This window comes from Adiantum capillus-veneris, chromosome 25, assembly GCF_014529385.1.
Source record: "Adiantum capillus-veneris isolate H3 chromosome 25, ASM1452938v2, whole genome shotgun sequence".
NCBI classification, from domain to species: Eukaryota; Viridiplantae; Streptophyta; class Polypodiopsida; order Polypodiales; family Pteridaceae; genus Adiantum; species Adiantum capillus-veneris.
Genome location: NC_140955.1, coordinates 95631158 through 95653206, shown reverse-complemented (window position 1 = coordinate 95653206; position 22049 = coordinate 95631158). Strand labels below are relative to the sequence as shown.

The 22049-nt window shown below is 38.7% G+C and overlaps 1 pseudogene; it reads right to left on the bottom strand.

Annotated features, from left to right (window-relative positions):
• Window positions 1–5249: 5249 nt before the first annotated feature.
• On the bottom strand, window positions 5250–20677 carry LOC147425329 (serine/threonine-protein kinase-like protein ACR4; annotated as a pseudogene).
• Between the last annotated feature and the right edge of the window lie 1372 nt (window positions 20678–22049).

Sequence of the window (22049 nt, the reverse complement as noted above, 5' to 3'; positions counted from 1 at the left end):
TAAAAACACTTATTATTTTGATAAATTGGGAATATTGTAACTCCTATTTTTTGGATAAACCTTGTAATTGATGAGCCGGGGCTACAAGCTTCCAGATTGTATCAACCTTTCATTACCTATCTTTAATTAGAGCTCCCTAATTATTAGTTTTGACCACCAAAAACCTTGGCTAAGGTATAAAAACCAATTTTTGTAAGGTTAATTAAAAGTTTTGGATAATGAAATACACAGTGTGAGCTAACGGAGCTCACTTCTCTCCTTTTCGTGCTTCATACTCCCTCCCCGGCTGTCACATTGCAGTCACGTTTGTTGTATTGCAACTACAGGAAAGAGCTCTACGCATTGACGTAAACACTTCACGATATTCGTAGCTTTTGGTGTCGTTGACCCGCGGCCTAATTTCATTATAAGTAGGAATTTACACTTCAAAATCAAAAACTAAGCATAGGCGGGGTATCGGGACATCATTGCTAAGCATTTAGATGCATTCTGGGTCAAAAACGACTAGGTCAAAAATCCACTACTGTTAATAATCGTGATTTTGCACTTGACCTAAAGTGGGATTTGAAACCATAAGCATGTGTGCTTAGGTCTTATAAACTTGTTATGTTTGGATGTCATTTGATGTTGTAACGGATGTGATTTGTTTGCCAATGAGCAATCGGCTTTTGGTGATTTCAATCACTTGAGTGTAGCTTGAGTTAGATGCGAGTTGTTTGTTGTTTTCCGAGAGATTGACAACCTCTTGTAGCCTCTATGCACTAATTAAGTCAGCTTAGTCCCATGGATTGACAATTTAATTGTGGTTCTCGCTAAATCTGCAATAAGATAGGAGTGAGGTTAGACACCCGTCCCACAATGACCAACTATATGATGGACACAACAAATATCTGTTCTAAAGGTGGGTGGTAAAAAGGGATTGAGGTTCATGACAAACTCCTAGCCCCTCAGTGGACCAGTCTGAGATTGGGCGACACAATGGGTGAGCTGATGTGCAAATACAACAAAGAAATGCAACAACTGGCATGGGGAGAGTTAACCAGACACTTGCAAAACTCCATAGCACATTGGCCCTCGTGGCTCTCTAAAGCTGCTAGCATACTTTTGAACCCTTATTGGAGAGAGATTTCCACAAAGGTGAATAACAAAGGACTCCATCAATTGACCCTATGTGGGACGTCAATAGCCTAAAGTAGAAAGAGACAAACCAATTGGTTGCTCAGTTTCACCTTGATGGCACTCAGAGATTGCTAATTAATAGAGCTATAGAAAGGCTACACAATCTCTTAATGCCCCTTTGTGAACCCAATTTTGACTCGGAAAGCATGGGGATGGCCACATGGTAGCTATTTCCTCAAACCACACACCAAGGGAATATACCTCGCTCTTATGCACAAGGCGGATTGGTTCACCCCCTTCAACAAACATTGGGGTAAGAAATGGCTGAAGGCTTGGTGAGTTATGACTACAAAGAACATTTGGAAGCCATATCTACCCTTGTCTATGAAGATTTTTCTATGGAAGGTACTATGGGTGGTCATGCCAACAGGCAACAAGAACCTAGCTTGTGGTATCAGATCAGATAGGTGCTTGCGCTATGGAACAACAAGTGAGGACTTGCCCCACCTTTTCAAGGATTCGTCAAGGGTTAGAGGATTGGCAGGTAAGATATGAAAATGGACCTAAAGGACTTGGAAGATATGGATTTTCAAGAATGATTTATTCCTAGGAGGGAAAGGGATGAAAAGCCAAGAACTTCTTATATGTATTCACGTTGTTAGATTCTTCTTCTTCCACCATATTTTGAAGGCTGGGAACTATTGTGTGTTTGAGAATGATCTCTTGATAGCTAACTTCTCAAAGATTATCCACAAAAGCATGGAAACTATTGTTGGAATTGGAAAAAGCAATAATTTAGATAAGTGGAATAGGGTAGCTCTTGATGTCAAGCCTTAGATGATCTTTTGTGGAACTTTTTTGGCCATGGATTGATTTGAGCATGGTGTTGATGTAACACTTTCTTCTTATTAATATAACCTCTCACATACTGTGAGATTTATATAAAAAAAGACTACATATGATGATCATCATTATGGTTGTCCAAAGGAGCTACCTTGGTTGGTTGATTAATCTACCTCCGTGACCTAGGTCATGGGTTTGAATGCGTCCAGGCAACCCTGTTTGCTCATAAGGATGTTTTCTTTGATTTTCATGGAATTTGTGCGATTGGAACAAACAAAAGACTACATATCATTAGTTTCTCTTCCTTAAAGCTTTCCCTCATATGAGAAGAAATACTTTGGAGATTTATTTTGAAGAATACAACACATCCACTCACCATTGTGAATTTGGAAAAAAAAAATGAATGTTCTAAAGATTGTGCATATGTTTGCCATAGCCTCAAGGTCAAAGTGCAATATTGAAAAATCAAGATTGTTTTTACTCTCAAAAAACGACTAATTCAACCATCAATGTGCACTGGGGAGATAGTGTCAAAAGGAAAGATATTTTGGCACCTGGGAGTTCCAATGGGGGTGGATGTAACACCCAAGAAAAAATTCCTATGGGTCACTGGATAAGATAAGGAGCAAGATATGCAAAAGTGGAATTATGCACTACTCCCCTTCCCGCACGAGGCTAGATTGATGAATTTGTTTGTGCTCCCTTGCATAGGTTTCTCTAGTCTATTTCGCAAGTTAGCTAAACGCAATTGGGAAAATTTATTGAAATCAATGAAAAGATTCTTGTGGAAAAATAACACCAAAGACTCAATGCACTGGTAGTGGGCCAAATGGGAGTCCATCACGACACTAGTGAAGCAAGATGATATTAGAATTCTTAACCCTATTATTCATGCTCAGGCCCAATGTGCCAAATTTGTGGAAACTGCTGATAAACAGAGATGTTGAAGGGCTTAATAGATTTTGTTTGTCTGTTTGCGAGTCCAAAATTGAGTGGAAACTTGGTGCTAGTCCAAGAGCACACATTCCCTTAAACCACAAACCAAATGTGTTTACCACACTTTGATGTTTGCAATTGATTGGCTTTCCCTCCTTAACAAGTAGCGGGGAAAGCAATGGCCTAATTCAAGATGGGTGCCGATAGAAAAAAACATCTGGTGTCTACAATGGCCACAAGTGATGAAGATCTTTTTATGGAAGGTACTTTTGGGGGCCTTGCAATAGGCATGAAGGTTCTAGCCAAAGGTATTGGTTCAGATAGACACTTGGAGTGTGAAAGGGCTAGCGAGGACCTCCCTCACTTCAAGGAGTGTTCATAAATCTGTGGCTTAGCAGGGAAGGTGATGAAAAGCAAAGTGCTACTTATCTATATGAAAATTGTTAGATCCTATTACTTTAAGCAAGCTTGGAAGGCCAAGAATTGTCGGGTTTTTGAGAATGTCCTCCCAATAGCTAGCTTCATAGAGATTATACAAGAAAGCAAGGAAGTGATTGTTTCCATTAGTAAAAGGAAGAACTATGATGATTGGACAAGGGAAACTGATGCCGTTATGATTGAAATGTGTTAACGAGTTCATGGGTGGTGGTTCACCTTTGTCTAGGGACATGTAGATTCTCGGTCTATCATGAGATCCCTCAAGGCTCAACACGAGCTTGAAGGTTACCTTGTACATTTCTAACATGAGTTTGGCAAAAAAAAAAACTACATATCGTCATTGATATTTAACTTTAAAATAACGACTCATTTGATCCATCTATGTGGACCGGAGAGATAGTATCCATAGGAATTATCTTCCATCACTTGGGTGTCCCCTAGGGGGGTTGAGGTAACACACAAGCAAAGATTTTGATCTATCTTAGATAATATAAGGAGGAAGATGCAAAGGTGGGAGTATGTGTTGCATCCCTTCTTGAGCAGGGTGAAAGTGATTAATTCATTTATGCTCCCATACATAGCCTTCACAGATCCTCTCCTCAAGTTAGAGAAGTGAAAATGTGAACAATTCTTGAAGCCAATGAAAAGATTATTATGGAAAATAACACCAAAGACTGGACACCTTGGAAGTAGGCCAAATCGTATTTCGTAACACAAGACTAGTGGAGCAAGGTGACATTGGGATCCTCAACCCTGCTATTTATGTAGAGGGCCAATGTGCCAAATTTGTGACCTCAATCACAAAGCAAGGCAAGGCACGCACTATTATGAAAAAGGACATGATTGACAAGGAAAAAATCTTCTCTCAAGGTGGCTAGTGGAAGTACTTAGAGGTGCATGACAGTCTGCTTTGGTGGATTAGCCTAAGACTACACGGCACAACATATGAGCTAGTAAGAATGTGTACTAGAGCAGCAAAGGCTTTGGAGTGGGGAGAAATAACAAATTATTTCCAAACACCCATAACTCACCAGTCCCCTTGGATCTTTAAAGAAAGAAGCATCTTATCAAACCCATTTTGGAGACAAATTGCTGGAAAGATCAACAAACAAAGGGCTCTAATGACTGGCCTATTTTTGGGACATCAACAGTGGGAGCTAGAAAGGAATAGACTTGCTAGAAAGATCAATAAACAAAGGGATATAATGATTGGCCTATTTTTGGGACATCAACACTGGGAGCTAGAAAGGAATAGACCAGCTGGCTACCTAATTCCACCTCAGTGGGACTGAAAGACTGTTGATTAACAAAGTTGTAGAAGGGCTTGACAACTACTTATTGCCTATATGTGATTCCAAGTTTGATGGCATTGGCCCAAGAGCACAGACATTTCCTTAAATCGCAAACCAAGGATGTCTACCACACTCTAACGATCCATAACAACCATACCAACAACTCAAAGCAAGAAGAACTTGGCCACCAAGCTTCCTTCTGTAGGAGGGTGATCTCTCCTAGGGTGCATAAAAAGAAAGGGGGGTAGAGGATCTCAACAAGTGCCCTGGGTGAGTCTATTGGGGTCTCTCTCCTGAGGCAATCCTAGCCCGTTAAGCTTCACCCTTTCCCTAGAGAGCTCTAAATCTAGCATGTGATGTGAGAGGTTTGCGCTACTGTAGGCCCCCTCGTGTGCACCTTGCAAGCTACAACTATCGACCCAAAAAAGGCACCTCACAACCCTAGAGGCTTCACATCTTATAAAATTTAAGGTGGATTATAAGTTTAGCATGTGATAAAATCACAAGGCCTGCCACTGAAAAGGGCACATCAATCTAAGTGTGACTTTTGATTCATATTAAGATTTGCCAAAGAGCTTCCACGAGTGCCAATATTCCACATTCCACATTAATGCAAGCATTTTAGTCTTTATGATGATCTTTTCTATGAGGCAGAAATAGTTGAGACAATGCCACTCTAACAAGATTGGAAGAAAAGAACTTTTCCATCATTAAATTGCCGAGCGACACTGATTGATAGGCTATATGTTCACAATTTCTGCCGAGCATTCCACACTTCACTATGACCTTATCTAGGCCAAAAATAGGTACTAAAAGGCCATATAAAATATTTAAAGAAACAGAGGGATAGAAGAGACCGGGGCCTTCCCTGCCACTGCAGTATACAATACATGAGATCAACTCAAAATTGGAGCTAAAAAAAAAACTGTTGTGGAGAAGCTGGGTAGATCTCAGCTTTGCAATGCAAAAACATAAGTTGTTGCCGTTTTTTTTGGGCCTCTACATCGTGGCATAGGTATAGCGATATCAACACTCCCACACATTTCATGTTTAGAGAGGGATCCCCATTGCAACAGGGAGTTGATGCTTGGGAGAAAGGATTTGTGTGATCTTCATGCTCTTCTATGGTCTCCAAGGAGCCGATAGCAAACATAGACTTGCACGAAGATTTTTGAGATGATTTATGGTGCAAATGGTTGCTTCCTAAGACCATTGTGGATGGGTTTCCTAACCTCACTCTTATCTTATTGCAGACATAGCGAGAACCACGAACATAATTGTCAATCCGTGGGACGAGGCTGACTCAACTAGTGCATAGAGGCTAAAAGAGGATGTTAATCTCTTGGAAAACAACAGACAACTCGTATCTAACTCAAGCTACACTCAAATGACCTAAGTCATCAAAAGCTAGTCACTAATCGACAAACAAACTATGACCATTACAACATTACATCCGAATGCTACAAAACTTTTAGGACAAGTATATAAGACTTAAGCACACATGCTTATGGTCTCAAATCTCACTTTTGATAAAGTGCAAAAAATACGATTATTAACAGCAGTGAGATTTTGACCTAACCATTTCTGACCCTGAATGCATCTAAACGCTTAGCAATGATGTCCCAATACCCGCCTATGCTTATTTTGTGATTTCCTAGCTTAAATTCCTACTTATGATGAAATTAGGCCACAGTTTGGCGATGCCAAAAGCTATGATTTACCATGATATGTTTACATCAATGCGTAGATCTCTTACCTGGTTGCAACGCAACAGACGGCACTGCAATGTAACAACCAACAAGGGAGAAGGAAGCACGAGAAGGAGAGAAGTGAACGTCGTTAGCTCACATTGTGTATTTTTTATCCAAACACTTATTAAAATCTTTACAAAGTTGTCTTTTATACCTTAGCCAAGGATTAAAATGTGTAATGTCCGGCGCCCAAACCTTTGAGGCTCCACAACTTACTGTATCTGCAACTTAGGTATACTAGCTAACCTATTTTTTACATCTTGGAACTCTTATTGAGCCCGTAACACGTTACAATTATCACAATGGCTAAATAAATTGGGAAATTACAATACATGGCCGTTTTGAAAAAATATGAAAATTGTGTAACTCCATCTTCACTACTTCTTCATATTCATCTTCAATGTGCATTCATAAGGCTTTGATCTTTAGCAACTCCTGTTAACTAATTTGTCGGCTCAGTTAACATTCCCCCCTTTCAAGTTTAGTGCCCGTCCTCGGGCACTGTTGAGAAGTGTCTGTGGAGACAATGGAAGGTTTTGATTGGTTGTTGATAGGCTGATTGTGTTCATTTGTCGTTGAATTTATTGAAGATGTGCAATTTGTTGCAGCATCTTCATTGATCCGAAGTTGTTTGATGTGAGAGATGATGTTGCATTTGTCCGTTGTATAGCATAATGATGAGGCTGTTATTTATTTATGAAAAGTATGTAAAAGGGAAGTAAAATGATGAGGTTCCGAATTAGGTTCTTATACCTGGATGACCAAAGGAAAAACCCTAGTAGAAAAAAAGTGCCTTTGGAATACGTGCATTATTGGAGTACTCATTAACATGGGAAATATTAATAAAGCACTGAAGGGGTTATTTACTAATAGATATGGAATTAAAAAGGAAACACAATATAAGAGGGTAGCATGATGGAACATTGGTTTGCCTCCTCTAGTCCACTCAAGGTGCATAGGTGGAAGCAAAAAAGAGTGTCTAATGCATATTGTCCAATGGTGGGACATCTTATATATGCGTACACAAAAATGCATGGAAAAACAATATTGTGCAAGAGAGATCTTTGAGAGGTTCTTCAAAAAGAATGTGTAGCTATAAAAACATATGTCGTGGCTTTACAAGCTAGCACCCCTTCAAGAATATTTTTCATTATCGAGGATAGGTGCTCATCTTACTGTGCATTGTACGTGAGTGTTGGACTCTATGACACTCCACCAATTGTAAGTTAATAGACTTCGAGTCTTATGCTCATCTCATCCAGCATGAGCGACCTGACTTAGATATGCTGAACTCTTCCAGTTTGAGCGTAAGCCTAATAATTATGACTCTTAACACATAGTTTATTACGATCATAAGCTTTGGGAGTAATGCTTTGCTCATGTTTTGGCTTAGCAACCCAACTTTGACTATGCCAAAGAGTGTTTTTTGCACCCTAGTGACTTGACTTTTTACATTCTTGTTCTTACTACAAACATTTCTTCAAGTAAAAGTAAGCTTGAATCCTCAAAAAGAGGATTAGTGAAGGGCCAAGTTGGCATTGAAGGTTTCTTTTGCCATACCTGTTTTATCTTCTTCGAATTTGCATTTGTGTTGGTTAGGTTGTCCTTCTTTGACTGTGAAGACTCCATTATCCGTTTTATTCTTCAATTAGGCCTCTTAATAGGAGTCTTTGATGTTGTTGTAGGCCTTTGTTCAATGTTGGCATTTGAATTTTGATAGAGCAATTGAAAGATTTAGGAATCCAAATCTCTTGATGACCTTTGTATCTCCTTTGTTGACTTTGCTTCACTCTAGGTCTTGTTGAGTTCTTGAGATCTTAATGTAGGTCTGGTGTAGTTGTAGTTGGCTTGTGGTTGACTAGTAGACAAATCTTTGAATAACCTGTTTAGAATCCTTGTCCAAGAGTAAGATTCTTTGAGATCCGTCTTTGTTCTGTATCCTCTTGAGAGTTGTGGTAGACTTTAGCTTCTTTTGATGTTGTTCTATTGTATACCTGTTTCTTAGGTATCCTAGGATATTATCAAGGTTGATACCTTGTGTGCCTTCTTTCTTGGGATGAATTGACATTACTTCATATGCCCTTACCTGAGGTTTTGGTATCCATATATGTATTTTACCTCTATAGTACTCGTGTTCCTTTCAGCTCCATTGTGATGCTATACATCCCATGTGTTTCTTTTTTTGTGTTGATTGCTTGTCTTTGATCCAAACTGGATCATTGAATTTGACTAAATTGCTCTGAGCAAACACTTTCTTTACTTTACTTTGATTTCTTGAGTGCTTGGGCTGATATATCTTTGTTTTTCTAGGTGTCTCCTTAGAGGTTTCAATTGGGTCAGCAATTGACTTAAAGTTTTGAAAGCCTGACTTGCTTGAAGAAGATGATCCATGAGGGTTCTTTGATGTAGAGGCATATGTTGTCACACATTTGTTTGTTAATCGGTGGAAGTTCCACTTTGCCTTTAACTTTGTCTCCAAGATTTGTCTTTGATTCATGTGACTTTTTCAACTCTAAATCTAGCAATAACGGTACCTGTATCTGTTGCTTGCTATCACTTGGGAAAGAGAGTATCAACATTGTATCTTCTCTATAGGCCTTGTGTTGGTCTAACCACTAATGGTCAAGGATGACATTTGCATGCATGTGTTTTGAAGACTTTACCTAAAACTTTACCTGCTCCTCATGCTTTTGGATGCTAAGAATAGCAACCATGTCTTTTTGACATGTATGCATACCTAGCATTGTTTTGCTATCATGTTTGCATGGAGTGAGCTGGAGGATCCTTTGGATGTTATTTGCAATCATATTGCACTCTACTTATTTATCCAATAGGGCATTGCATCTAGCACTTGCTCCATTTACACTACTGAGGACTATAGCTATTCTCATTGGAGGTTTTCTTGAAGATTTTTTTCATGCTTTTGTCATGGTCTCATCTTGATCTAAATGTGTCTCTATCTAGAGTGCCTTCAGACTCTGTTTTCCAATCAAAATTTCATCAATTGATTCAGTTGGCAATGTATGGATCTTTGGACTTCCTATTGCTTGCATGGTGTCTGCAATTTTGATCTTCTTTACTTCTTGTCTTCGTGGCATTCTCTACTCAATAGCTTTCGTGGTTGCTCTTTGCTATGTTTGATCTACACTTCTTAATGCCTAATCTGCTTTAAGCTCTTCTGAGGTTATGTCCAATGGAGATGAATCATCTTCAATAAGCTTTGCTTTGGCATCGGTCTCCATTTTAATTCTGCTAGAGGACTTTGTGTCGTCGTCCACGAGTGACCAGTCTTGGTCTCCATTCTTTGTTGTGTGTGATAATTCCATCATGTTTGAACTCCGTATCTCTAACATCTTTTGGGACATTGGCATTTCCACTATGATGTTACTTGTAAGATCTTTTGTTGTGATCACATGGAATTGGGCGATGATGATTTGTGGACCTACTTGAATGGCGCTGTAGATGATTCCCCAACATTCTCCTTGTTTATCTCCAGTTATGCTCATGAGTTCAAGAGCATCTTCCAGTTGTGGTTGGCCACATTTTTTCTAAGTGTAAAAAGACATAAGGTTCTTATCTAACTAAAAATCTAGCTTTACTTCTCTTGATAGCTTTTCTTCGTTTTCACTGGTGATGTTGCACTTGATCTTCTGTGGATTTATTTCTATATTAATTGATTTTCTTGTGGCCGTGTCCTTGGTTTGCTCTTTTTCTACATTAGCTTTGTCTTGATCATGTGCTTCCGTTGATGTTGGCTCGTTTTGTTGTAATAATGCACCTTTAGCTGTTAAGCATTGTTTGTCTGCATTTGAGTAAATTTTGATCTTAGAAGATCCATTGTACTTTCTGGTAGAATCTGTTTCTTCGGAGGAGATTTTGGTGATGACCTTTGTGTAGCTTTCTGGACTTTAGCTTCCATTGATGTTGACCTATCTATCACCTTTCTGGTAAGTTGAGGCTTTGCATCATCTTAAGATAGTCTTTGACTTCAAGTTTAGCATCCGTAGGGGCTTGTACAAGGTCATGAACCTGTTGGTATTCATTACCATATGCATCTCAATATGCATATGTGAGCTTGGTCTCATGTAATTGTTTGAACACTATTGGTTTTGTCGGCTTTTGACTCTCACTTATAGAGATCAGCTGAAACATTTGCCCTTGCTAATCTTCATAGAAGAATTTTTCTACAGATCTAATGGAATCTGTGTCAATTGAGAACTTCCATCAACCATATGATCTTTCAGTGGTTTTTTCTTTGAAGGGGTCTGCTGGCTAGAAGTTCTTGGGCTTCTAACTGACATTGCGATACCTAATACATGAGCTAATTTTGATGAATTTATAGCTCCCCCCTTCCTAGGGTGATCACTATAGATTTCTCCATTACAAGAGTTCAAAATTGTTTGGCTTTGGTTTAGTCTCACCTTTTGGGACTGTGAAAGAACACTTTGGGTAGCATTGTTGTTGTTTGGCATCTGTAAACCTTCTCCATAGTTTCCTATGTATCTCCGTGAAACATGACAAATTATTCCCCAAGTCAAGCTATAGATAGCATATCTTTTCCGTGACATTGTATATTCCATGGGTCTCCTATGATATGAGCTTTTGTGGTTCCCCAAGGCATCATAGCTTTTGTGGTTCCCCAAGGCATCATAGATTTTAAACTCGTCTATATCTACGTCTGTTTTAGTCAAAGTATATGCTCGTTTGATCACAACGTAGAAGCTTGATTTCCAATGGAGGAGAGTTTGGCTTTGAACATATTTTTGGGTTCACTCGGGTAATATCCTTTGGCTCTAGAGAGAATGAGCTATAATAGATTCTATCCTCTAAAATGAACCATCCTCTTTTATCTATCATTGGACGCACTTCTATGAACTGGATGTGGGACGTTCAAACATTGGTTGATCCTTTTTGTAAACTTTCCCTTTTTGGTCCACATAGTGTGCATATGAATTATGTGTGCCATACAACGCTAACATCATTCGCTTTGATGTGTCTCTTAGACTCATGAATGATTGCACACTTGTGGCAATGGATTCATTTGCAAACCTTGCACTCTTTTTTACCTTCAGTGATAAATCGAGATTCAAAAGCCAAGTTGTCGGCATCTTCTTTTAAAACACTGAGCATCATGCTATAAACTACTTCATCCTGCCCTTTATATTGTTTTTGACTCGGTTCTCCAATTAGATTGGTTTCAATTGGTTGATCTGTTGGATCTCCCATTACTGGCTCTAAACTATACATTTAACCAATGTAATCCATGTTTAACGATCCTGATTGCATATGCACTAAATGGATACTTTGCGGGCTTGTAAAGGTTTCTGAATAACCACTTGGATATATCTTTTGCACTTCTATATGCACCTCATCTTTGAGCTTACAATACCTAGCTCCACTGAAGTCTGTGAACATCTAGGAGTTCTCTGAATCTGGCTTTACTCTGATCAACAGGATCATGGCTCCTATGCTGCTTTTGCCACTCATAAGATACCTATGGCCTTCAGGGTCTGTATACAAAACCTTATCTCCATTGTAGCCATATAGTTGTAAAATTCACTCTGTTGCACTTGTGCATGTGTTGCTACTGCTACTGGTTAGCTTTGGTTCTCGTGCATTTGAACTCTCGGCTCAACTTGACTTTATGTCGTCTTGGTCTCTGTGAACTATCTCTTAGGAGATCCTGGTATTGATTAGCAAAATTACTCCTACTCGAGTTTGATAAAATTGCTTTTGCGAAAGTACTTTTGGTAGTTGATTGCTCTTAGACTCACAAGAGTTGATTAACTCTAGCTCAAAAGTTTCAAAATTGATTGCAGCCTTTGAAATGATGAAAATCTAGGCTTTGAATAACCTAATTAGCAGTCCAATGTGATTTGTGTCCCGATTCGCAAGTTCCATGCGTGAAACTATCCTAATGGCTTGATTTTACTAAAAATCCGTTTTGAACTGTACTTTTATATGCTCGATCCCATTTTGACGAGTCTTTTGATCGTTCGCTCAAACTGCTCAATTTTTTGCTAGCTATTGTGATTGGTCTGTGTATATCACTTCAATTTGAGCTAAATGAGTCAGCAAATGAGATTTCCAAATTCTATTCTTGCAGAGAGCTAAAGGACTAATCTTCAACCTGGAAACTAAGTTATCATGTATTAATTTAATTTGATGGAACCCAAACTTGACTAGTGACCTTGCATTATGTTGCTCTAACATTGTACAAGCTCAAAAGTCCAAAATCTTGTCTCTGGGGCTCAAAAGTAAGTAATTGCGATTATTTACTTTTCTCAGTTTATACACTCCTTAGAATTGTTTTGCCATATAGACACCTTGTTGTAGTCTCCGGACAAGTTTCACTGAGTTTTAACAAGATTTGTCCAAGTTATCAACTGTTTAGTGTCTGCAGACTCAATTTTCGAGAATCTGGCTTAAGTCTTACTTTTGTGATCTAAATTTCACCAAACTTGATATATAGAGTCTACTTGATATGCTTTACCTTGTGGCATACTCAATTGTGCTAAAATTCTCAATTTTGGAGCAGATGTAAATAATCGCGATTATTTACTTTTAAGATTTTTTTACAACTTTTTGCCAAAATGTTGATACAAATAGGTAAACCAACTCAACTTAAGCTCCCTAGCCAACTTTGGATAAACTCTGCTCACTTTGTCAACAATTTTGTGTTTGCAAACTGACTTTACAAATCTAGCCACAATTTTTACTTTATAGATCCAAATCTTACCAAATTTGATATGTGTGCTCAATACAACATGATAGAACTTGTGGTATGCTTGGTTGGCCAAAAATGTTAGAAAATTGGACAAAAGTAAATAATCACGATTATATACTTCTAGTAAATTTTAGCATATTTTTTATCATCTAAGCATACACACATGTTTTATACTTTAAACTAAGCCTCTGAATCAAGTTTCACCAAATTTGAACAAGATTTAAACGATCAAACTCAATTTCTCGACAATCAGTACAGATTTCATTTTTTATCAAGTTTTTGGTTTGTTTTTTTATCCAAATTCTATAAGCCTTCACAACAAATATGTGTAATCATGCATAGAGTCTTTTGTATCAACCTTGACCCATTTTGAGCTAAAAGTAAATAATTACGACGATTATTTACTTTTCACCTAAAATGAATACTTTTTGCACTTTTTTCAATGGTCAATCTTTTTGTGACATGTTTTAAGCCTCTAAGTCAAGTTTCACCAAATTTGAACAAGATTTATCAAGTCAAACTCAATTTCTCAACGATCAAACAAATTTCACTTTTATCAAGTTTTTTGTCAGCTTTGTGATCCAAACTCTATGAGCCTTTACAAAACATGTTTGCAATCATGTATAAAGTCTTTGGTATAAACCTTGATCCATTTTGAGCTAAAAATAAATAATCACGATTATTTACTTTTCACCTAAAATGAACACTTTGTTCAATGGTGAGTCTTTTTGTGACATGTTTTAAACCTCTAAGTCAAGTTTCACCAAATTTGGACAAGATTTATCAAGTCAAACTCAATTTCTTGACAATCAGTACAGATTTTTGTTTTTATCAAGTTTTTGGTTTGTTTTGTGATCCAAACTCTATGAGCCTTCACAGAAGATGTTTATAATCATGCATAGAGTCTTTGGTATCAACCTTGATCAATTTTTAAGCTAAAAGTAAATAATCGAGATTATTTACTTTTGGCTTAAAATGAACACTTTTTACAAATTTTTCAATGGTCAATCTTTCTATAACATGCTTTAAGCCTTTGAATCATTTTTCACAAAATTTGAACAAGATTTATCAAGTGAAACTCAATTTCTCGACAATCAAGATACAAACTTCAATTTTTTTTAAGTTTTTGGTTTGTTTTGTGATCCAAACTCTATGAGCCTTTGCAAAAGATGTTTGTAACTGGTTCATACAACTTTTATGAGTATAATCTTCAGCCAAATTCAATGGTTGACAGTTTTTTGGTGTTGTTTGAAGCCGTAGACTTAAAATTGTGCAACCTCACATAAACAACTCACACATGATTCCTTTGGAGCAATGTTTTGAGATCCCACCTCGGATTCTACTTACTCTACTCTTAGGTTCTACTACAATTGGGTTGTGGATGGTATCCACAAACACTTCTTTTCTTGTTTTTTATGGTTTCCTGAACTTTGATCTTAAGATTTGTTTCGTCCATCAATCATTCTCAAAATTCTAACATAATCCTACAAGGTACTTAGCAAGTACAATCTACTCCCAAGCTACCTCTACACAGCAAAAGACTACACTCTTAAGCTATGCAATTTTAAAGAGAAAGGTTAACTCTAAGTGAACCTAGATGAAGTTAAAGGACAATTACACTCGACCCTCTTGTTTTTCCTAGTTTAGGTCTATTCGTCCCCGACAACGGCGCCAAATGTGGATGGGTTTCCTAACCTCACTCTTATCTTATTGCAGACATAGCAAGAACCATGAACATAATTGTCAATCCATTGGACGAAGCTGACTCAATTAATACATAGAGGCTATAAGAGGGCGACCATCTCTTGGAAAACAACAAAAAATTCGTATCTAACTCAAGCTACACTCAAATGACCTAAGTCATCAAAAGCTAATCACTAATCGGCAAACAAACCATGATCGTTACAGCATCAAACGACATCCAAATGCTACGAAACTTTTAAGACAAGTATATAAGACATAAACACACATGCTTATGGTCTCAAATCTCACTTTTGATGAAGTGAAAAAAATACGATTATTAACAGTGAGATTTTGACCTAGTTGTTTCTAACCTCGAATGCATCTAAATGCTTGACAATGATACCCCAATATCCCGTATATGCTTATTTTGTGATTTTCTAAGTTAAATTCCTACTTATAATGAAACTAGGTCACGGCTTGACGATGCCAAAAAGCTACGATTTACCATGATATGTTTACGTCAATGCGTAGAGCTCTTACTTGTGATTGCAACGCAATAGACGGCACTGCAATGTGACATGCAACCAGGGAGAAGGAATCACGAGAAGGAGAGAAGTGAACTTCGTTAGCTTACTAAATGTATTTTTTATTTAAAAACTTAATAAAACCTTTACAAAGCTGGCTTTTATACCTTAGTCAAGGTTTAAAATGTGTAATGTCCGACGTCCAAGACCTTTGAAGCTCCAGAACTTACTGTGTCTGCAACTTAGGTAACTAACTAACCTATTTTTTATATCTTGGAACTCTTATTGAGACCTTAACACGTTACAATTATTACAACGGCTAAATAAATCGGGAAATTACAATACATGGTCATTTTCAAAATGTGAAAAATGTGTAACTTCAATCTTCACTGCTTCTTTATATTCATCTTCGATGTGCATTCATAAGGCTTCAATTTTAGCAGCTCCTGTTAACTAACGTGAGCTCTAGTTAACAACCACCTCCGAAGGCAAGAAAGGTTGGCCTCTCAGTATGTGCCTATCAGCATAGCAAGGACCCTCTCTAAAGAGATGGTAGCCTTGTCCATAGACTCGGGCGACCCATACCCCTCATCTTTACACATTGTGCCACTACATGCGTAATCTTGTGAATTGCATCGAGGTTTTTTTTTTTTTTGGGGGGGGGGGGGGGCCTTGGATCCAATACACAATTCACTTGCCCTTCCTTAATGAGAGGGACTTTCCACTCAAAAATGTTTCCCTCATCATACTCCATGTTGATAGATTTGCAACCGATCATAATCTCCGAGAGCAAAACTCCAAAACTGTACACATCATGGTTGGTTGTCAAATAGTGGAGCCTATAATACTTCCGGTCTGTGTAGCCCAAAGTGTATTGGAAGCTCCAACAATGGTGAGTCATTGTCCATGGGACCCAATAAAGATAAGCCAAGGTATGAAACTCTTGCATTCCACTCATCAACAAACAGAATGTTTGATAGCTTTTATTCCTTGTGAAACTATGGAGGGCCGACATAACCATGCAAGTACTCCAATCCACAGAGTGCTTGAACCGCAACAATTACCTGCCTCACCCATCGAAGGTGATGGATGTTTCCATGAAGATGCTCATGCAAAGTCCCATTGGCCATTAACTCATGGAGATCAAGCTCATTGCGGAACTCGTTTGAGTTTTTCTGCTATTGGCTAGGCATGGGCACTACTGCAGCTTGCTTCACTACAACTATGTGACCATTGACAAGAACTCCTCTGTATGCAATTGAGAAGCTCCCTTTTCCCACTTCATTCGCCTTGTCAAAGCTTCTAGTTTCTTGCTCCAACTCCTGGTATCTAATCACCTCTGCTCTGGACATCTTGGGTTCTTTGAGCTCTGTTGATGTCAACCTCTCCTTCATAAAAGAGGATTAGAAAGAGCCCTTCTTGTTGCCTGGCCCTTTGCTTCTTGATGAACCTAGGCATACTTCCATTAGCAGTGGCAATTTTGCAAGCTTAGCGAGCTTGTACCTGACAAGGGAAATGGCCACTGCCAAGACACATGCCACAACCACAATTGCGGTAGCAAGCTCAACAATGATGATGGGCTTCTGCACATAATTTTGGTGGTGGGTTGCATGAGGCAATTGTTCCCATAGAGCATGCAGTCAATTGGTGGCAGGGCAATGTGCACCTCATTCTCTCTCTCTCTCTCTTCCCGGCTACGGTATGCTCCCCTCGTTTTCCAACTGCCTTTCGCCCTTTTGTTTTTTTGACAATAATTATATCTCTCCAATGGGATTCTGCCAAGTGGCATAGGTATTTTTGCAGCATTCTCAAATACGATATTACATTATCAAGGTAAACATAATCTTCCCTTTTTCACTATCAAAAAGGGAATATTTCACTATGGCCTTAGCCCTTTGGGCAGGCCAAAAAGACCACTTCTTTATGGGCTATGGATTCCACCTTCAATCATGTGCTTTGCAAAGAGTTTTAAAGCTAAACTATGTCAACAAACAAGCAAAGACTTTTTAAAGCTAAACTATTTCAACAAAAAAGTACGTGGCCTAAGATTTTCTAAGTAAAGTTTTAGGAGGAACTAGGGTAAAGGGGCCAATAAGGGTACGGGTACCTGTACAAGGGCTCGTCTACCCCCAATGCTAAGTATTGAAATAGACCAAAAGAGGAGCACTAAGGGATGTTTGGTGGAGTGGATGTCTCGTGTGAAGGCGCATCTCAACCATTAGATGTTGTGTTCAAGCCTTGTTGGTGAAAAGGCTCTCTTCTCCCCCTACCCCGTCATGAAATTCGCCCTCGTTTTTGTTACACTGCAAAACAATATCATCGTTGTTCACACTGTATATGCCGCCTTTTGTGTGGATTTTTTTACTATGTATAGCGACGACGGAGATCTTCCGATTGCGCCTCTTCATGCAAGAAATGGTGCAGTACATGTGCAGAACTTTGTCGCACACCTTAGGTGGCACTCTACTGGCACCTTTACCCTAGTGGTTTTAGAACAATCGGCCCCCACTTTGGCAATACATTGTGGATATAGGGAAGAACAACCCCCTCCCCCTGCCCTTCCCCTGCCCCTCCCCTTTCCTTCACTTTGGATTAGATAATATGTTTTGTAAGGACCTCACTTTTAGTTTGTAAGGTTTTGTTTAAATTGAACCAAATGTGATGCATGTAGACCCTCTCCTTCTTTGTTTTTGTCTTATGCAAAACTCGCAAATTTGTGAGTGAGAATTAAATTAATCCTTCTTGAAATTTTTAAGCTTTGTAAAGAAGTAATAGAGATCTAGGATTGAAACTTTGTGAAAATTTTGTAAAGGAAAACGAGGAGAAAAGGAGCATGAGTGAGCAATAGTTGAGAGGCACGAAAGCTCAAAGATAGTGTGTAAACAAAGGAGTTGGCGAGGTAGTAGATGGTGAGCAAAGGAGCAACTAGTGGGCTAGCAAACAAGGCGGACACCTTGTAAAGTAGTCATTGCAACCAAGGTGTGGTCACTTGATTTAGCTCAAGCAACTCTAGCAAAGGTCACGGTTGGCAGCGCTAATCCCTGTTTCAAAGGAAACAACAATGGTTTTTATTTATTTTTTTGAAAAAACTCACAATGGGGAGTAAATTATATTGACAACCACAAAAAATCAAAAACTATGATAAAAACTATAATGACATCTCCAAATCAACTTATAGTCAAACATGGATACCAAAGCCTAGTGTCTATCAAGTCATAGAGCAAAAGGGGTACATGCAAAAGACGGTCACACAAAGACCAAAAACAAGGTGGGTTCCAAAATATCTATTGAAAACATAATCACAAAGAACCCACAAACATCTACAAACGCTTCTCATGGGAGATACAGCAAAGGCTCCATGAGTGAGGTACATGCAAAAGACGGTCACACAAAGACAAAAAACAAGGTGGGTTCCAAAATTGCTATTGGAAACGCAATCACAAAGAACCCACAAACATCGACAACCGCTTCTCATGGGTTATACAACAAAGGCTCCATGAGTCCCTACTACAACGGTAGAGCTTGTTTCACAAATCAGTATCAACATACAACAAAAAAATCAAGAGGAGCAGAAGTATGCCAACCTAATGGACAAAATGGTGGCATCCAAAGACAAAAACAATGAAAGAGGCATAACTCTCAAGAACCTATGTATTTGGGTTTCTGGCCTTGTACAGGTACGTCCAAGTTGCCATTAAAATAACATGGTATAAAAGTCAGAGTTGGGTAGCTTAATCACTGAATGAGTGAGACATTGGTGCAACCAAAGGGTGTCAATGCCACAAAGCATGGAAAGTAGTGTCAAGGATGCTTATAGATGGGTGCCAAAATTTCAAATCATGTGTGAAGATCCACTGCAGAAAAAAGAGTTCGTGATGTGCATGAATTATGCGGCTATGCATACCAAGGTAGGGATTCAATACTTTAGAGAGAGAGAGAGAGAGAGAGAGAGAGAGAGAGAGAGAAAGAGAGAGAACATATGCCCACAACAATGACTAGCATTAATTGGCTTGTGAGTATTTGTGCATGTGCTTGGCAACAATGGACACAAGTATTGAGTCCCTTTTCTATTTTGGGAGAATGGGAGAGCCCTCGGGGAAGCGCGGAGGGCTTGTTTATACATAGACAAGTAGTCAAGGGATTGATAGTTGGGAAACATCCATCATTGCCCACCCCCTAGTTGAGCATTCATGCTCAACCTCAAGCATGTTTATTGAAACATCTACTATCCAAGCTACAAAACCCCTATTAAGAAAGCAAAAAGATAGTAATTGTATGTACAAATTCTTATTCAAAGCACCAAAATATTGGAGCTAGGTGGTTTGCCCATCCCCTTGCATCATTTGCTTCAATCCATCTAGATCAAAAGCAACACCTCTACCTCCCTTAGATAAGAGAGACCTCCTTCTGGATCAAATTGATAGCTTGATTTGTAGCTATCTATCCCCAACACTCTCATCTACTTCCCCTTCTAAGCATCACCTTGCATTCTCCATCTATCTTCAATCATAGCATGGGTATGCACAACAATATCTTGAGTACACATACCAAATCGTTCCTTTCAACCAAATATTGGGAAAAAATCCTCTATCTGTGCATGCATATTTATTGTGGCCTCACACATTTTTGCTAGGACAATCTTGTATTTGAGAAGACACAAGCCCTCACATAACCTATATCCTAGCTAAAGCTTTATCAATCGGCACCTATGACTGTGCATCCACATCTAACATTGGGTCATCAAAATACCAATCATCTTCCTCATTAAGACCAGCATGACCAAAAGGGTCTACACATGGCTTCTCAACATCAATATAAGTTTTTGACACCTGATGTGGCTAAGAAGTACACAACCAAATGTAAAAAATAACCTTGCATAGCATGAGTCTTTCCGAAATCCTACCATACTATTTTTGAGAGCATAGCTAAAAGCATCTCAAATTGGTAAATTAAGCTACTCATTCACAAAAATAACTCTACTTGTATCCATAACTTCATGAGAGCATTCCAAAGATACATATACCTGCTCATGTTCTAGATCCATCATAACTTCTTACACACCCTTTGACTCACATTTGCTACATCTTTATCAACACACATAAAATCACCTTCCTCATCCTTTGTCTCCCAAGTAGTGTCCATATCTAGAGAGTTGTTGTAGCTTGATTCATTCTCCTTTGTTGTTTCTAGATCCAGGACCTTGTTAATCTCTATCGCTTCAACTTCGTCTGCAAACCTTACTTTTGGATCATGAGCACAAACAAAATGAACTTGATTAATTGTGCCTAGGATTGACAACACATCCTCCATCTTTTTTTGATCCACTTCAATCTCTTCAACAGCTATAGCCAACAACATAAGCATAGGTATAACCCTATCTTTTTGTAAGCAAAGAACCCTTGGCTATTCTCGCATAGGCAAACTCTCTTTCCCTGGCTTGGTATTTCTCTCTACAATAACAGGTGGCATAGGCACCATTGCAGACGACAACCCTACTTCATCTAACACCTCTTCAAAATCTTCTTTGTCTTGCCTCTTGCAAAAACCACTGCCTTCACATATTCCACAAGTCCAACTACTTCAACTTTTTCACAAGCATCCTCATGGAGGCAATCCATAAACTTACTTAGATTCAAAAAAATATGTGTTTTTGGCACCAATTAACTTGATAAGCTGCCTTCTAAGAGCTTCAAACTCCCTCTCAAACTCTCAAAATTTGACATCAAGGCTTTGCTTTAGCATTCCGAGCTTTTTCTTTACTTCATCCAACTTTGTATCTTCCATAAATTTGCACCAAAAAGCTACCTCCAAACTTTTTTCTTTTCATCATGCAACCCATCATAGCATATCTTTAATTTACAACAAACCAGAGCATAAAAACGTGGACCGTACCTTCTTCTCTTGACAATCTACTCTCTAGCAAAAATATTCCATAATCTTATATCCATGTTTTTTCATCTTCAATCCCTGTGAAAACTGAAAACCCTAACCACATCTCTTTAATGACACCTCCTCTTCAAAATTTGTTTATCTAGCATCTTCAAAACCCGCTTCTTCTTCAACCAAGGAGAAATCATTGTGCTCCTCAGTGGCAACACCAAAAGATGGAAGGGGGGAAAGGGGAAACACACCAGACAACACACACATATGCCTCTCTATAGATCAAGTGGAATCACAACACCTCGATCCTCTCAAAAGATAACATCAAACAACCAAAATTTCCTACAATCACTCGTCTACACATACCCAAGTATACAATCACCGAAAGATGGAAGGGGGAAAAGGAAAAACACTCATACACACACACACACACACACACACACACATGCCTCTCTCTACATCTCAAGTAGAATCACAACACCCCAATCCTCTCAAAAACCAACATCAAACAACCAAAATTTCTTACAATCACTCATCTACTACAATCACACACAAAAGCACAACTTACTGCATTCAAATTGTCATAATTTCTTCTCAATTCTCAATTGCACACACAACACCTCTCTCTCTTTGTCTTTACAGACACACCAATTGGCTTGGGGGGACTCACATAGAGCCTATACACATTGGCACCGTTGCACAAGAGAAGAGAAGAGAAGGGATAGGGGAAACAAAGCCAAAGATGCTACGATCAAAGCTTGCTTCTTTCCCAAGTGATTGGCTATGTTAGAACATACACACAAAGGCTCCCTCACACATCTCCTTCCTTGTCTATCCTGCCTGCACCCTAAAAAAC